The sequence below is a fragment of the Protopterus annectens genome, chromosome 6.part1 (assembly GCF_019279795.1).
Source record: "Protopterus annectens isolate FY-2018-M chromosome 6.part1, PAN1.0, whole genome shotgun sequence".
Lineage (NCBI taxonomy): Eukaryota > Metazoa > Chordata > Ceratodontiformes > Protopteridae > Protopterus > Protopterus annectens.
In genome coordinates, this window is record NC_056738.1 from 122,559,789 (window position 1) to 122,582,039 (window position 22,251).

At 39.6% G+C, this 22,251-nt stretch overlaps 1 protein-coding gene across 1 annotated transcript in view; it reads left to right on the forward strand.

Annotated features, from left to right (window-relative positions):
• The window catches only part of LOC122805263 (rap guanine nucleotide exchange factor 4-like), a 1,439,269-nt gene that overhangs the window by 311,036 nt on the left and 1,105,982 nt on the right, over positions 1–22,251 (forward strand). The gene's annotated exons all lie outside the window — the stretch shown is intronic.

Genomic DNA, 22,251 nt, shown 5'->3' on the forward strand with positions numbered 1-22,251 from the left:
TAAATGTCTTGGAAATTTCCATCTTAAAGCAATTAAGTTTAACAGTATTTGCATCCCTTTCATTTGATTTAATACTGACACTTTTAGAAAACTAAAATATCTTTGATTGTTATGTGCTTGTTCACCCTGCACCAGTCCAATGCATTCCATTTGAAATAGGGTTCCTCACAACTGCTTTATATGACACAGACATTGGTGAGAGTTGTTTTGGTTTGTCATGATTAGAAAACTAAGCTGTAACTGAAAGATTTTGTGAACATTCCTTAATTTGTTCATTTTGGGAGAATTATGATACACAAAGTATGTGCTGGTAGTGCTTTTATTTAATACAAGATGAACACTTTTGCTTTTGTTTCAAAAACTTCTTATATGAATAAGAACCATAGTTAACTTAAAAACTCATATAATGAAATTAAAATCATGTCATGACCCAACCTACAGCAAGCCATCCAATCACAACTAAGAAACCAATCATGTGGTGGTCAAACCCCCAAATAAAGGGGGTGACTTTCATTCATAAATTACCCCCGTAATTACATATTAAAACAGATTGACATTATTAAGTATATATTATATACTCTACAAAATCAATTATTATATACAGTCTTAAGAAACTTCTTATAAAAAACATATTTGTTCAATAAAAATACAAAATACATTTAAATTCTAAAACCATTATCTACCAAGAGCTTTTAGCTTCAACAAGAAATAGAAGCATATTCATTGAGCCTTGGCCGAGATGTGGCATTATGCCACAGTTGCTAGTAAAACTCTGTTTTCTCCAGTATTAGAGGCCACGTTCCTCCTCTCATATTAGGTTGCACTTTTTCAATCACTACACATTTAAAGCAATGTCCCAGGTTGTCCTGAACGTGCTTGTAAAGTGCATTAGTGTCCTTTTGTTTCTTTATATCGTACATATGTTCATACTCTCTTTCTACTAACTTATGTTCAGTTTTCCTATGTAAAATCCAGGACATAGCTGGCAAAGGGCTGCATATACAGCCCTTCCCATTTTGCAGTTATAATTACTTGTTATTTTAAATTGTGTGCTTTTATTGTGTAATATTCATATACATGTATTCATTTACAGCTTGAACAATTCCCACATTTTCTCATTCCCAGTTTTTTTTAGGTTAATGCTGTGAGTATCTGTCCCTTCAAGCATATTCTTCAAATTATGCCCTTTCCTATATACTGTCAGGTGTCTGTTACCTAAAGTTTCTCTGATATGGGTTTCATTATCCAAGATTACCCAATTCTTTTCTATGATCCTACCAATGCTATTACTATCTGTTGTATATAAGTTATAATAAAAGTGTTCCTAAAAGGTATTCTATATTCTACTTCACTTGGTGGTGAATTCCGTTCTTGTACCTCCATATGTATCTGTATAGATGCACTAACTACTTTAGCCCCTAAAATAGGAATAAAGTATTTCCTTTCCCTTTTATTAATTACTTCCACCATTAAGCTGGTAACCATACCCATTGGTAGCCCCTCTTGATGAACATACCCTTCAATACCACGCACTCATCCAAAAAATGATCCTCAAGAGTAATCATGTAATAGGGCATTTGAATATGTAGATTTCTGATAAAATTTTGATGTATATTTATTTGCTGATATATCCTTTTCTAGCATGGCATCCAAATAATTTATTGCATTCAACCCTACCTCATGTGTAAATTTTTTAAATTATGTACAATTGTTAATATATTGGATAAAGTGGGTAATTCTTTTTGGGTCATTATCCCAAACTATAAATATATTGTCTATATATCTGGTATAGAGTTTACGGGAGTTACTAAAATCACTATTAAACATACAATGTTTCTCCCATTGTATCATAATGATGTTTGCAAACAATCCTCCACATGGTGATCCCATAACTACCCCATTCAGTTGTAAAAAATATGACCTTCAAACATAAAGATGTTTTTAAGCACTATTTCCATGAGTGTTTTATAGACATTAATACTGTCTTAGGGTATTCCCTTATTAAAAAAGAATTCAGTAAACCATTCTAGTCCTAACTGATGGGAGATCACTGTACATAAGTCTTTTACATCAATAATGATAAATGTGTAACTCTCCTTATACTCCAGATTATTGATCTTACTCAATCCTACAAATATGTTTGTCATGGGAAACTAGATGATTTCATTTATCATCCAGAAATTTAGCTACATGATAGGTGATTGAATACCTTTCATCCACAATCGGTCTCATAGGTGGATTCTAGATGCTTTTATGTATTTTGGGGATGGCAGAAATTACAGGCTTAACTGGGAATGCAGTATTGAGATAATTAAACTCATCAATCGAAATGTAATGCTAGATAAACATATAATTTATAAGATTTCTAATGTTCCTATATGCACCATTTAATTCATTGAGTGATATATGGCTATAACAAACATCATCAAGAATAACATTCATTATATTGATATAGTCTTTCCTTTCCATGACCACCAACCCTCCCACATTATCAGGCTTTATTACCCTAAGATTATCACTTTGCATTTCTTTTATTATGCTAAACTCTTCAGTGGACAAATTATTGCCCCAGTCTTTCTTCTTGTTTGAAAGGACACTCCTAATATAATGGAATGTTTCATTATGGACCAAATTAACTATGATATCAGAAATGTTATCAGACTCAACCCCCAGCAGTTTGGCTTTGTCAAGGGTAGATCCAATCTAACGAATGTTGTAAACTTCAAGAGGGCCACTGATGCTGTTGACTGTGGGCAGGCTGTCCACATAGTGTATATTGACATTGTCAAGGCATTCAATACCATACCACATGCAAATATAATAAACAAATTGAAAGAAATCCAAATTGGCTCATATCTGGTTAGGTGACTAGCCAACTGGATTAGAGCTGGGACTTGCACAGTGAAAGTGGGGGAAGCATTATCTGAGAACATGAAGGTGACCAGCGGAGTCCTGCCAGGATTAGTACTGGGAACTCTGCTATTCAAAAACTTCTCTGATCTTCAATTATCAAATGAAGATCTCTGGTTAACAAAGTTTGCAGATGATTGTGTGTCAAGAATCATTGTCAAGTCCCCTTCTGGCATACATTTACTCAAGCAGGAGCTTGTATTTGTCAATAGATGATGTACTAAAAATGGCTCAGTGTTAATGTCAAAAAGTGCAACATTGTAACATTTGGCAAGCACCCCCAGCTTCTACTTATGGCATGGATAACAGACCATTTCAGAATGAAAATGTTGTGAGAGACCTGGGTACATGGGTGGACACCTCCCTTAGGTTTGACCATCACATTGTAACAGTGTAAGGAAACCCTTTTACTTTGCACAGCTCATAGCTAAAAGTATATCTCCCAGATCCAAAGTAATCCTCACCTCCATGTACTCTGCACTAATTAGACACTTCATTGAGTACAATATTCCCTTTGTGATGTACCTCACTAAGCATATCAAGCAATTGGAGAAACCCCAGAGAGTTTTGCAACTGAAAAGATCATCATCATCATCAGCTCGCTTTTTCCCATTTTTTTCTACATGGGGTCAGGTATCGTGTTAACTGTCACCAACTGTCTCAGTTCAGTGCCACACTCCTTCCTTCTTCGACATTCATGCCTGACTGTCACAGATCTTCTTTCACACAATCCATCCACCTCATTGTTGGATGTCCTCGCTTCCTCTTACCTTCTTCCTGTCTGTCTTCCTCACCAGATTGTCTTCTGCTTTTCTGACCATGTGTCCAAACCACTGTAATCTGTTCTCTTTGATCTTTTCTGCAATTGGAACTGCTTTGGCTTCTGCTCTTATGTCCTAATTTTTTCATCTGTCCCACAGTGTGCATCTTACCACCCTTCTCAGGCACTTCATTTCCATCACCTCTAGCTTCTTCAGCTGTTCTGCTCTACTGACCAGGTTTCTGTACCATACAGTAGTGCTGGTCACACCACTGTCTTGTACACCTTACTTTTCAGCTTCTTTGGCATTCTTTTGTCATAAATTACACCTGACACTCTAAGCCAGTTGGCTGTAGACCCTCTGATTCTAGTTTTGACCTCTTCATTCAGACTTCCCTTCTCCTCAACTACCCCTCCCAGATACTTGAAGCTGTTTACCTGTTCCACTATCTTCCCTTCTATCTCTATTCTCAGCTTCTTCTGATTTCCCCGATTTGCTGCCATTGCCACCATCTTATCTGTCCTTAGTTCCATCCCATGTGCCTTCAGTTTTGCATTCCATTCTCCTATCCTTTGCTCAGAGTCTACCTGTAGTGCCACATCGTCTGCATACAGCAACTTTATTGATTTGTCCCCTCCAACCTGTAGTCCATCATCAGTATGAACAGCAGTGAGCTCAGAGCTGAACCCGGGTGTACAGCCACTCCCACTGGGAACCCTTCTGTGAGGCCAAACACTGTTCTTACTTGAAACATTGTGTCCTTGTACATAGCCTGCACCAATTCTACCAATGTTTCTGGGACTTCAAACTACCACAGTACTGCCCAGATCAGATTTCTTGGGACCTTGTCATATGCTTTCTCTAAGTCTAGGAATGCCCAGTTAAACTCTGTTCACATCTCTAGCTTATCCTCAAGTATCTGTCTCACTGCAAACATCAGGTCAGTTGTACTGCATCCTGATCTGAAGCTGAACTGCTCATCTCCCATCTTTCATTCTACTGCTCTGCATATCCATTTATCAATCATCCTGTCCAGAACTACCATGCAGTGTGATAGGAGTTTGATGCCTCTGTACTGCCCACAGTTGTGGATGTCCCCTTTGTTCTTGTACAGTGAGTATGCTTATTCTCCAGTCATCTGGGATATGCCTTTCTCTCCACACTGCTTTTAGTACCCTCAGGAGCCATTTTATCATATCTGCTGTGACCTCATATGAGCCTGCTGCTTTCCCTGACTTCATTTTTTTAGTGCTGTTCTACTTCTTCTAGGGTGGGCTTCTCTTCTCTCATTGTAGTCTGTTTCTGGGGCAGTACAGCTTCTGTGGGGTTTTCTTCATTCACAAGCTGCTGGAAATACTCCTTCCATCTGCCTTTGATATCCTGTGGGCAGTGAGCAAGTTGTTGCTGGCATCCCTTATGAAGGGTGCCTGACTATCTTCTTTATCTTTCTGTCTTTGTCTTGCAACTTGATATAGTTTCTTTGTGCCACTTACTGAGTCACTTTCCATAAGTTGTTAAGAGTGCCTCCAATACCCTATTCTTTGCTATTGCAACTTATTTCTTAGTTTTTTGTTACCCAACCAGTAATCCTTCCTAGCCTGGTCAGTCTTTTCTATCTCCCACTTCTTCCTGCACTTCTTCTTTCTTTTGAGAACTTCTTGGACATCTGCATTTCACCACCAGCTTTTCTTATAGGTTCATAGGTTCATAGGTAGGTACTAGGCTATTGGCCCTAGGGCCTATATAAGCCTAGCCAAATGGTACCCTGGCTTTTTCCACCCAAGAAAATTATTTTCCTGTGCCCTTGTCAAGCAGAGCCACAGAAGTGATCCCCAGGGTAAATTTCCTATCTTCCATCCGATCATCAAGATTTTTCTTGAAGAGTGCTAATGAGGAGCTTTGTTTGATGCAGATGGGTAGTTTGTTCCAGGTATGGGAAGTCTCTGGGACAGGAATCTATCCCTCCAGCATGTTCTGTTTATTGTGGTGACAAGGTTTAGGCCCCTAGAGCATGTAGCTCAGAGGGATTGGGATTTCTTTAAGTGGAGCATGTCTAACAGCTCTGGGTTTGACATAGCTTTATATGTTAGGCAGAGATCGCTTCTGAGTAGGCGATATGCGACAGAGTAAAGCTGGAGTTTTTTTTGAGACAGTCTGCGTAGGGCATCTGTTTGAGGCCGGTTAATCTATACCATACCTGGCTCTGCCACATATCTTTTCTGTAGTCCTAACACATGCTGTTTTTAGGCACTGTCATTCTTGCTCATCTCCACCTATTTCCACCTCTTTTTAGGGTTCTAGAGCCTTGAGTAATTCTTTGAACTGTTGTACTTTCTCTCCAGTCAACTTCCAGGTATTCAGCCTGGTGTCTGTTGAGCTTAGAGCCTTCTCTGACCACTGCTTGCAGCTGATTGTGGCAACTAGTGGTTCATGCTGTGGGCCGACTGTTTCACTGGGGATATCTTTGCAATCATGTTTTCTACCCCAGTGCCTTTTCCTTACTAGGAGAAAGTCTACCTGAGTTGCATGTTGGTTACTCTTGTATGTGATCTTGTGACTGTCTCTCTTTCTGAACCATGAGTTGGCTACTATCAAGCCATTTGCCAGAAATAAGTCTAGAATGGCTTCTTCTTCTTTATTCCTGTTGCCCCACCCATGTGGACTCAGACAGTTCTCATATCCTATTCTGTCTATCCCGATATGTGCATTCAAGTCACCCATTATCAACACCAATTCATGTTGCTATGCTTTATCTAGTATGGCCTACAACTGCTGTCTGAATGCACTCTTTTCCTCATCATCACAACCCTACTGTGGGGCATAGGCTGAGATTATGACTACTGCCCTCTCATTACATTGGAGTCTGATTGCCATGAGTCTGTCATTAATTCTGATGATATCCCTCACTGCCTTCTGAAGGATCTCTTTCACCACAATTCCTACACCATTTCTAGCCTGTCCCCCACCTAAGTAATAGAGTCTGGATTCCAAGTCAAGTAGCTTTGCTGCACTGCCCTTCCATCTCATCTTTTGAATACAATGGATGTCCAGCCTCCTCTATATCATCATGCCATCCACTTCCAAGTTGCATCCTGTCAGTGAACCTACATTAAACGGAGCAATTCTCAGTTCATGTTTGGCAGGTTGGTTGCTTTTTTACGTCCAGCTTTTACTCAACAGAGCTATCCCAGGTAACCCAGTCTGGGTAACTAGACACCAGCCGGCCAGTAGCTTATTGACCCAGGGCTGCTGGGCTTTATGGCGGGCACACATACCCCTCCCACTGTTAGCAAGGGTCCCTAGCATGGGTCAGGGTGTTAAAAGACTTTCACTGGAAAGACTAGAGGCTTTCTCCCTCTACTCAACTTCATATAAACTTCTTAGGGGTGACTTGTATCTTGCTTAAAGGGCACAAGTGGCTCAGGAACTCTTTACCTCAATAAATCAAACAGCCCAGATATCTAAATCTAGCTCAACTTATGCTGTATCCAGATATCTAAATCTACTCCAACAAATAAATAAAACTAGGAAGGGAATAGATTTGTCACACAGCTCATTTCCCTTCCCTGGAACAAACACCCTCACAAAATTAAGCAGTGTGACACACTATCTGCCTTTAAGAAAGAGCTGGGCAACTAGATGGTTATTCAAAATTCAACCCTGCCTGGTATAACTTGCCTGCCCCTCCTTGAAAATAGAAGCAAGGCTTCTGGATGAGTAGTGGCAAGGTGAAAATGGGCTTTCAGCTCAGTGGACTTGTAACTCCTAGGATCCTATGATCCTTATTCTGGAGGATATTTTCCCAAATACCTAGTAACACTTTCTGCAATACAAGGTGTCAAAGTACATTTCATTGCCTTTTCAGATCCTGTAGATGTTTTCCAATTATCCTTCCTTCAGGAATTTCCTTGGTGCCATTCCATGCTTGCTTGTCTTGGCCTTAAAAGGGCAGCCTCCACAGTCATTATTATGCCTTACAATACCAACAAAAACAATGTAATAATCTAAATTATCTTAATAAATTGAAAACAATTCATGTGAAAATTGTCAAGCAGAATCCCATGTTTCAGTAAGAGATGTCTTAGCAGCTCATATTTGAAGTTCATTAGTCATTTTGAAAAAGGCCCTCTCCCCTCATGTGTGTGTGTGTGTGTGTGTGTGGGTGTATATATATATATATATATATATATATATATATATATATATATATATATATATATATATATATATATATCTAGAGAGACAGATAGATATATAGTTGCAGTCTGCAAGAGTGAACAGTATTTTTCCTTGTTTTTAAGAGTGCCAGCTGCTTTGTGTGCAAGATTATGGTATAGCATGGTCTGAACATTTGCCCTTTCTCCGCTGTTGTGTGATCTCAGAGTTTGTATATATAATTATTGTGTGTGTGTGTGTGGGGGGGGGGGGGACAGGATACTGGACCTCTGCAAAAAAATGTTTTTTTCAATCTTTTTAGTTTCACTATAAAAAGATCGCTCTTTTTGTGTTTGCCCTTTTGTTTTTATATGCTGAGTCAATCATATCTATCTTTATATATTATATATATATATATATATATATATATATATATATATATATATATATATATATATAGGGTCTATATTTCTTGATCGAAATTTCACAATCTCGACTAAGAAACGTAGAAACCCACTTATGCGAAAGTGCACTATTTCGAAAGTGCACTTTTGCAAAAGATTATTCAAAACAAACTACTTTAAACATTATTTTACAGGGGTCAAGCCATGTGGGGGGCTATGCCCCCCAAACCCCCCTATTTAAATATACTAACTCCGAGATCGCACTACAGTGGTGAAAATAATATATTTCCTTATCCTCACTGTAATGTGCTTTGGTGAATCAACTTTTGTGAAAGTGCACTGTCGATGTAGTGCACTTTTGCTTAAGTGGGTTTGAGCTTCTGTTTATCGAAAAATAGTGTTTTCGACAAACAGAAGTAGACCCATATATATATATATATACAGAGAGAGAGTACATTCTCAGAATGCTAAAATAACAAGATAGCTAACTCTGAAAAGACAAATTCACTAAAACTGTGCTGAGCATAAAGCAATAAGGCACTTTGTTTTACTCACACATTAACCACACTATTATTGGTGTTGAATGCCTTATAGGGTAGTATCACAACTGGACTTTGCAGAATTGACATTATTTTACTCAACTAATAAACAGTAATGCACTGATCACCAGTTTATTACTCTGGCAAGCTTACATGTTGTTAAAGTCTCACTGTCCCTATCCTCCCTGCCTGACTCCCCTTCTATTCCTTGTATCAGTTTCTTGACTACTGACAAACTTCTTAACCATATTCCAATGAAATAGAGTGTTAATGTTTACCTAACCTAAGCCAAGTAATGTAAGGTTAAAGGCTTACCTTTCTTACACCTTCCATGTTTAAATTCACTATTTGCCATTATGCTACTAACACATCTCAAATCAGTAAACACTATTTGCCATTATGTTACTAGCACATCTCAAATCAGCAAACAGATCAGTCTTTAACAGATGCACCCCATATTGTATTGTGGATATCTGCTTCCTATGCTTCTGCATCATCACTGAACTCATATATGTGTTTGTTGTCAATAACCTTCCTGTTTATTCTCCTGTTATACAGCCCACCCTTACCTGGATCTGTGGTTACTTTCTCCTTGACTGAAAAACCAATACCACGCAAAACCAAAGCAATACAATATACCAAAACTGAACAGAGAAGTAAAGCCAGGACACACTCCACACGAACTCCTGTTGAATCACCACAAAAAAATGTATTGATGCTTCCTAGTACCTCGGCCAATATGCCTTCAAACTGGAATGAACTTCAACACCCATATGACTCTTTAAATACATCTACAAAAGCACTTGATTGTGAATTAATCACCTAATTAACCAATTTCATTTGTTCTATAGGAACAATTTAAAGTGACAGTGCTACATTTCAATCAAGGATACAAATAGAAATAGAAATAGGAATGCAGATGCAATATTCAGAATATAGCAGCTATGTATACATATATAATAACATTAAAAATCAAACAACTGACCTAATTAACCAATTTCATTTGTTCTGTAGGAACAATTTAAAATAACAGTTCTACACTTCTATCAAAAATGCATATGGAATATAAATAAAAGTGTAGGTGCAATATTCAGACTCTAGCAGCTATGTATACATTTATAATAACATTAGAAATCTAACAGCTATATACTATATATAATAAATACATAAGAAAAACTGCAACCTAAACATGAATTTATAAAAAACAATTCTACAAAAATACCATACTGCAAACTGCTTATACACAAATAAATATTAATGCTTTTAATACATATTAATATTGAGCTCCTGATTCAAACCCCTAGGATGAAGTGTATTAAAATTAACAATAAATTTGGCTTCTAATTTAAGTATGTTCGAAAAATCCTCCCCTTGTGTGTGAAAAGGTTTTGCTAAAATACAAAAAAATAAACTGGCTCCTGAACCCCCATGGGCCATGAGGAAGTGGTAAGCAGCAGGACTCTCTAACCTACAGTTTCTGATATCTCCTAGATGTTCCAAAATTCTGTTTTTAACCATCCTCCTAGTCTGTCCTACATACCATCTGGTTGGCGTATAACCACAACCAAGAATATATACCACCCCACGTGACCTACAGGTAAAATGATCTCTCGCTATATATTTGACATTATTTATCATATTATCATTTAGATTTTTTAACCTACTACAACCCTTACATATACCACATGCAGAGTTTCCCCTCCAGCCACCTCGCATCAGAGGTCTCCTTAAATTCAACAACTCCTTTAAATGAAGGAATCTACTGTAGGAGAAAATCACCCTGTCTGGAAACCAATGACCAATATTGTCATCCTCGCTAACAATGGGCCAAAACCTTTCCACTAATTTCTTGAGCATCATTGTTAGGGGAGAAAATCTCGAAACAAAAAACAGCCCGTCCCCCCTCATCATCCTTTTTGGGTTTTCCTACAAATGTTCTTCTACTACCTGCATCCCTCACACCACTTGTGCCCAAAATTCTATCTTCAGCTTTATCCAGACATGCCACTGTGTAACCGCTATTGAATAGTTTTTGTCTGACTTTCAAGAACTCCCCTGGAATAGATGATTTATTGTAAGTATTATTAAAAATACGCTTATCTTCTCCATATGGAAGGGAAGTTAAAAGATGTGGTGGATGCATACTTTCAGCCGACAAGAAATTATTTGCAGCTGTCTTCTTAATAAAAGGCCTATAATGAATCCTTTTATCTGACACAAAAAATTCCACATCCAAAAAATAGATGCTGACATCACTGATTTCAAAAGTAAACTCAAGGCCCAATGGATTTTTATTCAACTGTTCCATAAACCTTCTAAATTCATTTGGATCCCCCTCACAAATAAAAAACAAGTCATCGATAAATCTTTTGTATGTAATGACATGGTGGATAATAAAATCCGTATTATACATATGCCTGTTCTCAGAAAAATTCATAAATAATATGGCATAAGCTGGGGCGTATGATGCCCCCATCGCTGTTCCTTCCTTTTGCAAAAAGTTTTGTCCACCAAAACTAAAACAATTATGTGTGAGGGAAAATTCCAAGAGCTGCACCAAGTAAATTTGTCCATGGGCCTTCGCCTAACATGGATGTCACAGCCTCTAAACCCCAGATGTTCCTTATACTTGTATATAATGCTCTTATATCAACACAAGCCCAATAGATATTTGTATGCCAACATTTACCACCAACTAAATCACATAGTTCTTTAGTATTTTTAATATGTGAGGTTACCTTAGATAAATGACCCTTCAGTTGGTAATCTAAAAAAATACCTAAATTTTGTAGGTATGATCCTTTCCCCGAAACTATGGTTCTACTCGGGGGACTTTCAATGGACTTGTGTAGTTTTGGAATTATACAAAATGTTGCATCCCTAGAATTTTTTATGTACAATTTTTTAATGTCAGCTACTGAAAAGAAACCCAGTCTTTCGTCCCTTTCTAAGAGCTCAAGTAGCCTCCCATTGTATTCCAACACCGGATTGCTTGCCAGTTTCTCATATACTGTAACATCCAAAAGTAAATTCTCTGCAGTAGTTACGTAGTGTGTTTTTGAAAAAAATCACTCAATTGTCCCCTTTGTCTGATTGTGTAAAAGCATATTTATCATTATGATCCCTCATGTTCTGTAAAGCTTTCCATTTGCTTTTATTTAAATTATAGTTCTTGAAATGCTTTCTGATATTAACATATTCCAAATGTACCTGTTTAAGCAATGTGCTTTCAAAGGTGCAAATGGGTATAGACATTCTTGGGGACATAAACGTACTAACAGTTGATAACATAGGCAGTTGAAATTTACCATAACCTATAAAGAAACCTGCACCCACCGAATCACAGTTTATATCTAAACCATCATTTTCTTCTTCCCAATCAAACAAATAATTTTCATAAATAGATAAATGCAACAAAGAATCATTTAAACTAACTTCATCTTCATGCATTGTTGAATCTAAATCATTGGTCAATACATTCACATTTTTGTTATGAAAAAATATTTTAAGATGCAATTTTCTGCAAAATCTACTGACCTTAAAGAATAAATCCACTAAACTGGGAATTCTCATAGGTACAAACTTCATTCCTTTCTCTAGTACTGCTTCCATATCAGAGTTCAAAATAAAGTCAGACAAATTAACTATTTTCAAGTCATTAAACACACCATTTTCATCCTGTAAGCTTTGATATTGGCGATTCAGATTATCAGCGTCAAAACCCAGGACACTGAACTGTAAACCAGAAGTTCCAAAATCACTAGCGTAACTAGTTCTTTCCTTTTCGTCCACTGTTGTTGCTGAAACCCTTTGCTTGCCACTTCTGACCATGGCCCCTCGTCTGGTACAGATTGGACTGCTGCTACTGTCCACTGGCTCCTTCCATGTTCATATTTTTGAAGGAAACACTTTTCCTGCTTGATGACGTTTTGGCAGATGATGCTGATGAGTCTCGTGCCTCGCGAGACCTGCTCCCCGCTTGTGCCCTGGATTGCCTCCTCCTCCTGGGCTTTCTCTGCCATAAAAACACTAAGTTATTTTTGTAATCTTTTATGTCCCAATCTAATTTTCTTTTTTTACATGAAATCACCCCTTCTTCCACCTTAACCACCCAGGTTTTGATCTCCTTTAGTCTATTAGAAAAGACATCTTACGACACAGACTTAACCAATGCTTCCTGCAGCTGCAGGATCTCACCTTGGATTTTCTCCTGTTGTCATTTGTTACATTTAATCAAGATGTTTAACCAACTCAAAGTGCTGGTTAAGGAGAGGGATTTCCATTCCTCCATAAGATCGCTCTCTTCATCTGAAAAGTCGTATGCAGGCAGCCGATCAATTCTAAGCCCCCTCGGTGTAATGTCCAGACTCACATACTTTTCCAGGAGCTTAGTATCATAAGACAGTGTCACCTCCTTAACAAGCAGTTTCTCGAATTGGAAGAAGTTGTCATCAAACTCTTCAGTAACCCCCTCAGACCATGGATCACCTGAGGCTCGTTTGGCATCTTTCTCCTTCCAAAACTCGGTCAGCAATGAAACATTCTCTACATGTGCCCCAGCCATGATAATGCACTAACTCTATTCAGTACAATGAAAAAGTCCAAAACTGAAAAACCAATACCACGCAAAACCAAAGCAATACAATATACCAAAACTGAATAGAGAAGTAAAGCCAGGACACACTCCACATGAACTCCTGTTGAATTACCACTATTCAGTTTTGGTATATTGTGTTACTTTTTCCTTGATCAGCCTTCATCTCATGTGAGACAAGGCCATATATGAGATGACCTGGTATTGTAATCCATGTTCACAAATTGCCGCCACCTTACTTAATGTACTAGCTGTAACCAGATGCCTTCATCATCCCTGTGCTCTGACTCCATATACACAATCAGAATAAAAGCTAAATCCAGTCTTTCACTTAATGCAGCAGTTATTCCATGTTTGTGGAATGCATTGGCCCCTTGTCAGTCTTTGCTTGTGAAAGCAACATTCATTGATTTCCTTTGTCTTGATGCCCAGCCTGCTACGTAGAGTGACTGATCTGGGTGATATGACTGACTCAGTGTAGAGCTCATGCATCATTAGGCATGCACATTTTGTATATAATAGAAAGGATAGTTGCCATAATGTCCATATTATTGCTTGAAGAATCCCCTTCACTTTACAAAGCTGACATGCATGCTTAACAGCCCCACATACTCTGCTGCTGGGTCACTTTGTTGATGTCTCCTTTCATTCTACATATGTCTGTCTGTTTCTTCCCTCTTTTGTAAGATTTTTCTTGTAAATTTCAATCTGTTTTAATATCTTTTGCCTTTCTAGAGGTATTTTGTGTTAGTAATATTCTGCTGAACAGCTTAATAGGTGCAGCTAGTGCAACTGGTCTTCTATTGACTTAGTCCATGAAAAATCAGTAAGAATTTATCCAAGGCTAATTCTCCTCCATGAAGCATTATACGTTTAGGAAGATTAATCTCTTTCCGAGACCCACCTTTGTTGCAGCATTAATTTTTTCCATTATCAGACCAAAATTCATTCTGTCAGGCTGTAACAGATGATCACTTGCCTCCTGTATCATATATTGTATCGTAATCCTGTCTTTATCTACTCTAAAAATTATCCTGAAAAGAACTTATCTACTCCTTTTAATTAGCTATGTTCCTTGAGCCACTGTAGAGAATGTAGGTCAGCCAAAGAAAATCCCTAGTATTCCAAGCAATGCTCACCACTCATGTTTATTTCCCAAAGAGGGTTATAAAGTGGGAAGGGGTTGTGGATGTAATGATGAAGGGATGGATGAATATATGGATATACACACACACACACATATTTTATGTGTGTATATATATATATATATATATATATATATATATATATATATATATATAGTTACCCTTTATGACATAACCGCGAGATGACAACATCTAGTTTAGAACAGCGAATTCTCGGACTGGCGAATTTCGCCTCTGGGAAACTAACCATGTTATGTTATCCTAGCTCGCCTTTATTCTTACAATGATGGGTTTGAAGCTGATTCTTGGCTTCGACTTGGCCGAATACATAGCTGAAAGTCTCAAACCTGGCTCGTGGCAAGAAGGTATCCCGCAATGCAGTGGTGCAATTCCCCAGATCTCATTTGCCGCTTTACGAGGTTGGGTGAACTCATCTTGGCCATGGCTAAGTTGTGACAGATTTACTCTTATTTTTCCCCTAAACTGATATATTTGCTAATAGATAGCTTATCTATTAATTATATTTAATTTGTTATGCATTTTATTACATTAGTGTTAGATAGTGATAGTTTTATCCCCTTTGGCACGGCTTTTGCCATTGTCTTGCAAGCCCACTGGTATCCCTTGTAGTAATTGTTGTTTCTGTCTAAGTTTTTCAGTAGCTTGTTTAAGTTAGAGAGCTATTTGCCAGTTTAAGTTAGAGGGCTTGTAGTTAATTGTTGTCTTGTCTAGAAAAAAGGACTGTTTAAGTTAGAGGCGCTATATTTTTTTCTCCCTGGTTGTCTTTTTCCTTGTGTTTTCCATAGTTACTGTTCAGTGTAGCTTTAGCTGTTCAGTAGCAACATTTTTCTTGTTGTTGTTGCTTTTGCGGTCTTACCTTAAGTATGTCTAAAGACCCAAAAGAGAGAGAACATAAGCCTTCGGGCTTTAAAAAATGCCAGAAGTGCTCATAAAAAATGTCCCTCACTGATGGACATGTTATATGCATTTTTGCCTTGGTGCTATTCACCTACAAGATGACTGCACTTTTTGTCACTCTTTCAGTGCAAAAGTACTTCAAGAAAGGAGAAACAAACTGATTCTGAAAGGGCTTTTAAAGCCAACTTTTGAGGAAGCTATCCATTGTTCTTCTTCCTCTTCTTCTTCTCCATCCTCTAAAAAGGAAAAGTCTCAAAAAAGACATTCACCTGCAACATCGGCTCATTCGGAGTCTCCAGTCAAACTACCAAAAATTTCCAAGGCCATTACCTCCTCGACTCCACAGTCCTCGGAGCCGTCAGAGGTCGTATTAGTTGACAAGGCTGGTACTTCAGCTCCAAAGTCCTCGGAGCCACAAGATACCTCTACTCAGAACCAGTCCATGGATATTTCACCAGTTTCTCCGATGTTGAGATCTCCAATTCTGCACAGGTCTTGCATTCCATCCCTATCTTCCAGGTCCACCAGTGGCTTATTGGATGATGACGTGGAACGGGTGGCGCGCAGACTCCTGAAGTCACCGGCGCTGACTAAATTATTCTCAGCTCCCACTCATTTGGTCTCGGAACTTACTGTACCAATTATACCCACTTCAGAGCCAGAGTGCTTGGTGCAGCTTACTGTGGATCCATCTGTTCCGGGACCCCCTTCGGAGTTCATGGAGCTGATATCTGCTCCTACTCTCTCTGTGCCATCCGGGGAGTCTGGGAACTGGAGTTCCCCTGTCGGCCCCGGGGGGGGGGTGGATTCTCGACCCCGATCTTCTTCAGTGTTGAGTCTACCCCTAGGGGATTCGGCCTGGGTTAGCTCGGCTCCCACATCGGCCTCGGGCCTGATCTCGTTGGTTCCGGTGCCTTCCTCTGTCTCCTTGGAGCTGAGGGAGTCTTTGGAGCCAGTGGGATCTGCCTTTGAGCTGATGAGGAGTGTGTTGTCTTCCCATTTAGTACCTCAGAAGGATACTAGTACTCGTCCCCCTAAGGCACCGACTACTGTCTTGGCACCACCCATTCCACAGGACAGCAGAGATCCAGAGCCTCAGGATCCCCAATGGGTGAACCCCTCTCCTCCGAGGCCTCCACAGAATATCCTTCTGAGGAGCCATCTTGGAAGAGAACTTGCAAGAGGAAGCACGTAGACTCCCCAGATGAGTCTGTCACTTCAGACATTGACTTCTATGAGTCGGAAGGGTCCCCACGGTCGTCCTCTGATGATACCTCATTTGCAGATATTCTAGAGATCCTGAAGCAGAGATGCGGCTGTCAGACCACCACCCCTTATGATGAGGAGTCAGTGTACCTGAAGGCTTTTGGATCTCAACCTTCAGCCTCCTGGGTGTCTCTTCCTTTCAATGAGCTAATGGACCTGGTTAGTCGAAAGGTGTGGGAGTCACCTGACACTATTGAACCAGTCTCTCGGAGGCCAAACAAATTCTTGTCAGCTCCTTCGGGAAATTACTTTCTAACCAAGGGGGTATCCGTAGATGCTATGGTGGTGGCAGCAGCCACTAAGAAGAAACTTGCAGAGACTTCCTCATCTGTTCATCCTCTGAATAAAGACTCTCAAATGATGGACAGATATGGGAAGCATGTCTTTTCATCAGCAACATTCTCACTGTGATCGCTGAACTACCTATTTCACTTTACAAGGCTACAAAGAGATCTCCTGAAAGAGCTAGAAGATACTTTACAAGGTTCATTAGCTGCAGGGGTGAATGAAAAGGTCTCCTCCCAGCTGTCTACCTTAAATTCCATTGTCAGCTCCTCCATGAGGCTCATATCCTATGCAGCAGATGTAGCGAGCAGGGCAGCGGGTTCCGGAGTTTCCCTTAGGACACACTCCTGGATGCGCTTGTGCAATTTTGCAGAGCCCTTTAAGTCTACTTTTACTAATGCCCCTTTTGATGGTTCCTCACTCTTTGGATCCAAAGTGAAAGAAACTCTAACCCGGTGCGAGCAGGAAGGGAAAACTCTCTCTGCCATTGGAGTACTTTTTTTGTACCTTCAAGACCTTATCCTAAAGGCCAGAAGAGTGGAATAATGTGGTGCAAAAGATCCCACAGAGTTTTCCAGGATGCATGGGGTGATTCCTTCCCCATGGGCAGAGGGGGAGGCAATAATGGTAGACACCACTCCAGATGCAGAGGGGGCCCGCAAAACCAGGGTGACCGTGATTCCTTTTGCAGACACCCTTATCAGTGCTCCTGTAAGGAGGCCAAACTGCTGTACTCTCGAGGCAGTCGGGGGAGGTTTATCCCTGTACCAAGAAGCCTGGCAAAATATCACAAGAGACAAATGGGTACTAAAAATAATATCCAGAGGATACTCCATCCCATTTTTCAATCCTGTTCCTCAGACCAGAACAATCCCAGATGTTCCACCCAATCTAAGGGAGTAATCAACCATAGACATTCAAAAGTTGTTGCACAAAAGAGTCATCCAAGAAGTCCCCGCAGACCAAATAGGATTCTGAACTTACTCAAGATTCTTTTTGGTGCCAAAAAGAACAGGGACTGGAGGACCATATTAGACCTAAGCAAATTAAACAAATCTGTCAAGAAGTCAAAGTTCCGAATGGTGACACTGCAGTCTATACTTCCCCTTTTAGGGAAAGACGATTGTATGTGCTCTATAGACCTTCAAGATGCTTACTACCACATAAAAATGGACAGGGTATCAAGAAGGTACTTACGCTTCCGGCTGGGAGCCAATCATTACTAGTTCCGAGCTCTGCCCTTTGGTCTCACTACAGCCCCCAGAGTGTTTACCAAATGCATGGCAGTAGTCACGGCTCAACTGAGGCATCTTGGATTCCGAGTGTTTCCCTGTCTAGACAACTGGCTCCCATCTGCCACCACCAAGCATCTACTCCAACAAGCCAGGGATCTAACTTTGGACATTTGCAATCAGCTGTGTATTACAGTCAATTTTCAAAAATCTGCCTTGTTGCCTTGTCATCATATTACATTTATAGCGGCAGATCTATACACCTCCTCTATGGTAGCATGTCTTCCAGCAGAAAGAGTTGTAGCACTCAGACAACAGATATTTCACCTCCTTCCCAAGACCAAAGCGAAAGCAAAGATAATTCTAAGATTACTAGGAACAATGGCTTCCACGATTAAACTGGTCCCTTTTGCCAGAATGCACATGAGGATCCTTCAGTGGCTGTTGTTCTGCCAATGGTCACTTCAAGAGCTTCACCTCACCTTATCAGATTAATGGAATCATGCAAGAAAGACTTAAGATGGTGGATACACTCCACTCATGTGACCATAGGGAGACCATTTGTTCCACATCAAACCATAGCTACAGTGACCACGGACGCTTCCCAGATAGGGTGGGTGGGGGGGCATTATCTGGGAAGAACAGTCCAAAATACATAGCAAGAACATGAGGCTCACTTGCATATAAATGTCCTAGAGATGAGAGCAGTGCTTCTTGCATTGCAAGCATTTCATGACTCTCTCCCTCTAGGGACAATTGCGATACAGTCAGACAATATGTCTGTGGTTTGGTACATAAACAAGCAGGGGGGGGACGAGATCTTACCCCCTTTGTTGAGAGGCCCTGAGAGTTTGGCAATGGGCAGTTTTTTCCCAGCACCTTCTAATAGCAATGCACATTCTGGGGAAGTCCACCGTGATAGCAGAGAAGCTGAGCAGAGCAATCTTAATGCCTCATGGTGATCTCTCAATCAGAATGTAGCGGAAATTATTTTCCGAACATGGGGTCAGCCTTGCTGCAATCTCTTTGCCACTCCCATGGATGCCAAGTGCAGCAGCTACTTTACCTTAATCTCCCCTCCAGGGGAGACACTGAGAGATGCACTTGATCACAATTGGCCCTCGGGACTTCTGTAGACTTTTCCTCTGTTCCCTCTCATACCCAGAGTCATTCAGAAAGCACAGTACTCGGGAAGCAGGATAATTCTCATTGCTCCTTATTGGCCTCGCCAAGTTTGGTTCCCCTTCCTTTGGTCTCATCTTCAGGACAAGCCTTGGACTCTGGACCCAGTGCCAGATCTGCTGACTGATATGTCAGGGGAGCTTCATCCTTCTCTCCACACCCTAAAATTGACAGCTTGGCTGCTCCACTTCCCAATTTAGTCAGGCTTCACAATTTCACTCCTGCAGTCAAACATATCTTAATGTCCTCTCATAAAGCTTCCACTAGAAAACTGTATTCTAGCAAATGGAAAAGGTTTTCCTTTTGGGCTCAAAATAGGAACATTGATCCTTTTTCTACACCTATCCATTCTAATTTGGAATTTTTGACAGAACTCTTCCAGCAAGGTTCAGCTGCAGCAACCATCAAGGTTCAACTCGCTGCAATATCAAATTTCCACATTGGTGATTCTATCTCACACTTAATGTCACACAGGCTGTGTAGAGCCTTCTTAAAAGGTGCCTCCTTATTAAGACCTCCATTTAAGGAACCCATCATTGTAAGAATGAACGGCGAGATGGACAACAAACATGGAACGTTATGGTGAGTACATAACTTCTTTACGTAGCCACCACTGATGACCTTTGCCCTTTTCTCCACTGTAGTGCAATCTCGGAGTTGGAATATTTAAGTGTGTGGGGGGTGGGGGGTGGGAGGTGAAGCCCCCCACTTTGGTGGGTTTAATTTGTTTAGGTTTTTATTTTGTCAGTGATGGCCAAGTGGTTAGTTTCCCGGAGGTGAAATTTGCTGTTCCGAGAATTCGCTGTTCTAAACTTTAGATGTCATCTCGCTGTTAAGCAAGTCGACATTATAGTCAGATGCACACACATATATAGATAGATGTTTAAAGATAGATAGATAGATAGATAGATAGATAGATAGATAGATAGATAGATAGATAGATAGATAGACAGACAGATAGATAGATAGATAGATAGATAGATAGATAGATAGATAGATAGATAGATAGATAGATAGATAAGATAGATATCTTATAAATGGCTTTGATATTGAATTGGAATAAACATGAGTGCATAGGGGTTGGTGTAAAATATATTTTACAGTAGAGTTGCAGAACAAGTTTTGTGATGACTACTGAAGCCACAAGTCATGAACTCAATTCCTTAATCCTAAAGTGCCAGACATTGCTTGGCTTTGTGCTTTAGTTCTTTTATTTTAAACATCATTATTAAATGTGACTTTTTTTAAATTACAAGGGTACACATATAGCAATAAAAAGAAAAAAACATAACATTCCATTATTATTTCTATGCAGTATATACATTTCCTTTTTAGCAATTTCCATTCACTCCAGCCTTACATAAACTGGTAATTTCTTGGCTTCCGTTAAATTTCATTCATAAGCATGAATATTATTCTGCCTATGTTGTTCCCACAAATTCCATTTATTTCTATGTAATTTGCTCTTGCCATTTTCTAAAGAAACTACATCCAGTTCTTTTATATCGTTTACAGTATTCAGTACTTCAGTTTCAGCTGGTTCTGATTTTGATTTCCATTTCCTAGTAATTAAAACAGTAAACAGGACACACAGCCAAACCAATAATTAAAAAAGTACAAGAAGATCCTAGCCAAGTAGAGTTTTCACTGTGTGATTCCTTAAAACCTCTTGTAAAAGAGGATAATGGGATATATGCAAATAACCCCTTGATGACATCAGGTGTTTCAGCTATATGGCAGTTCTGAACGCCTGTGACTTTTTTCTTTTTAAGTCTGTTAATGGACAAATTCCACTAGCTGTGGGCATGCATGTTTCAATCTTCTTATGACCTCGCCAGCACAGCATAAGTGGACTGTTTGGCTAACCTTTACAAACACAGGGTTACTGTATGGCAACCATTAGCATTAAACGTGGTATGTTCTACCTCAAACAAATAATTTCCTTGTTTACAATCATTTGCTTCCCAACATTTCTGACAAAGTACTCTACAGTGAGTTTTAAAAATCTACCAACTCATTACATCCCCAACCCAAAAAAATAAAAAATGTTCCCAGTTATCTCTATCTCATTCCCATTACACTTTCAGCATTTGCTCTGTGCCTAAGGAAAAAACTTATGAAGTTGTTTTGAGTATAAAAATACATATGCAAATACTTCCGTGCAAAAATCCTAAACCTTTCGGACTTTGCTATATACTTAGTTCTGATATAAATTTAATAATTTCCTGTCCTGGCAGTTCATTTGTTTTATGTCTTTTATTAGCTCATTTAAGGATATGCCAAGATTCGTTAGTTTTATAGGTTAGATATATGTTCATTTATTTTACAGTGAAAGGGAAGGTCTACAAGAGAGTAGTGAGACCAGCTATGTTATATAGGTTGGAGACTGGCATTGACAAAAAGGCAGTAGTCAGAGCTTGACGTGGCAGAGTTGAAGATGTTAAGATTTGCACTGGGTTTGACAAGGATGGACAGGATTAGGAATAAGTATATTAGAGGGTCAGCCCATGTTGGAAGGTTTGGAGACAAAGCCAGAGAGGCAAGATTACATTGGTTTGGACATGTGCTGAGGAGGGATGCAGAGAATATTGGGGAAAAGATGCTAAGGATGAAGCTGCCAGGTAACAGGAAAAGAGGGAGGCCTAAGATAAGGTTTATGGATGTCGTGAGAGAGGACATGTAGGTGGTTGGTGTGACAGAGCAAGGTGCAGAGAACAGGAAGAAATGGAAACAGTTGATCTGCTGTGGCGACCCCTAATGGGAGCAGCCGAAAGAAGAAGTAGAAGAACAATTCTACTTAGATAGAATTAGATCTGTTTTACTGATTCTTTTTGTATATTTCTCACTTTAATGTGAACAC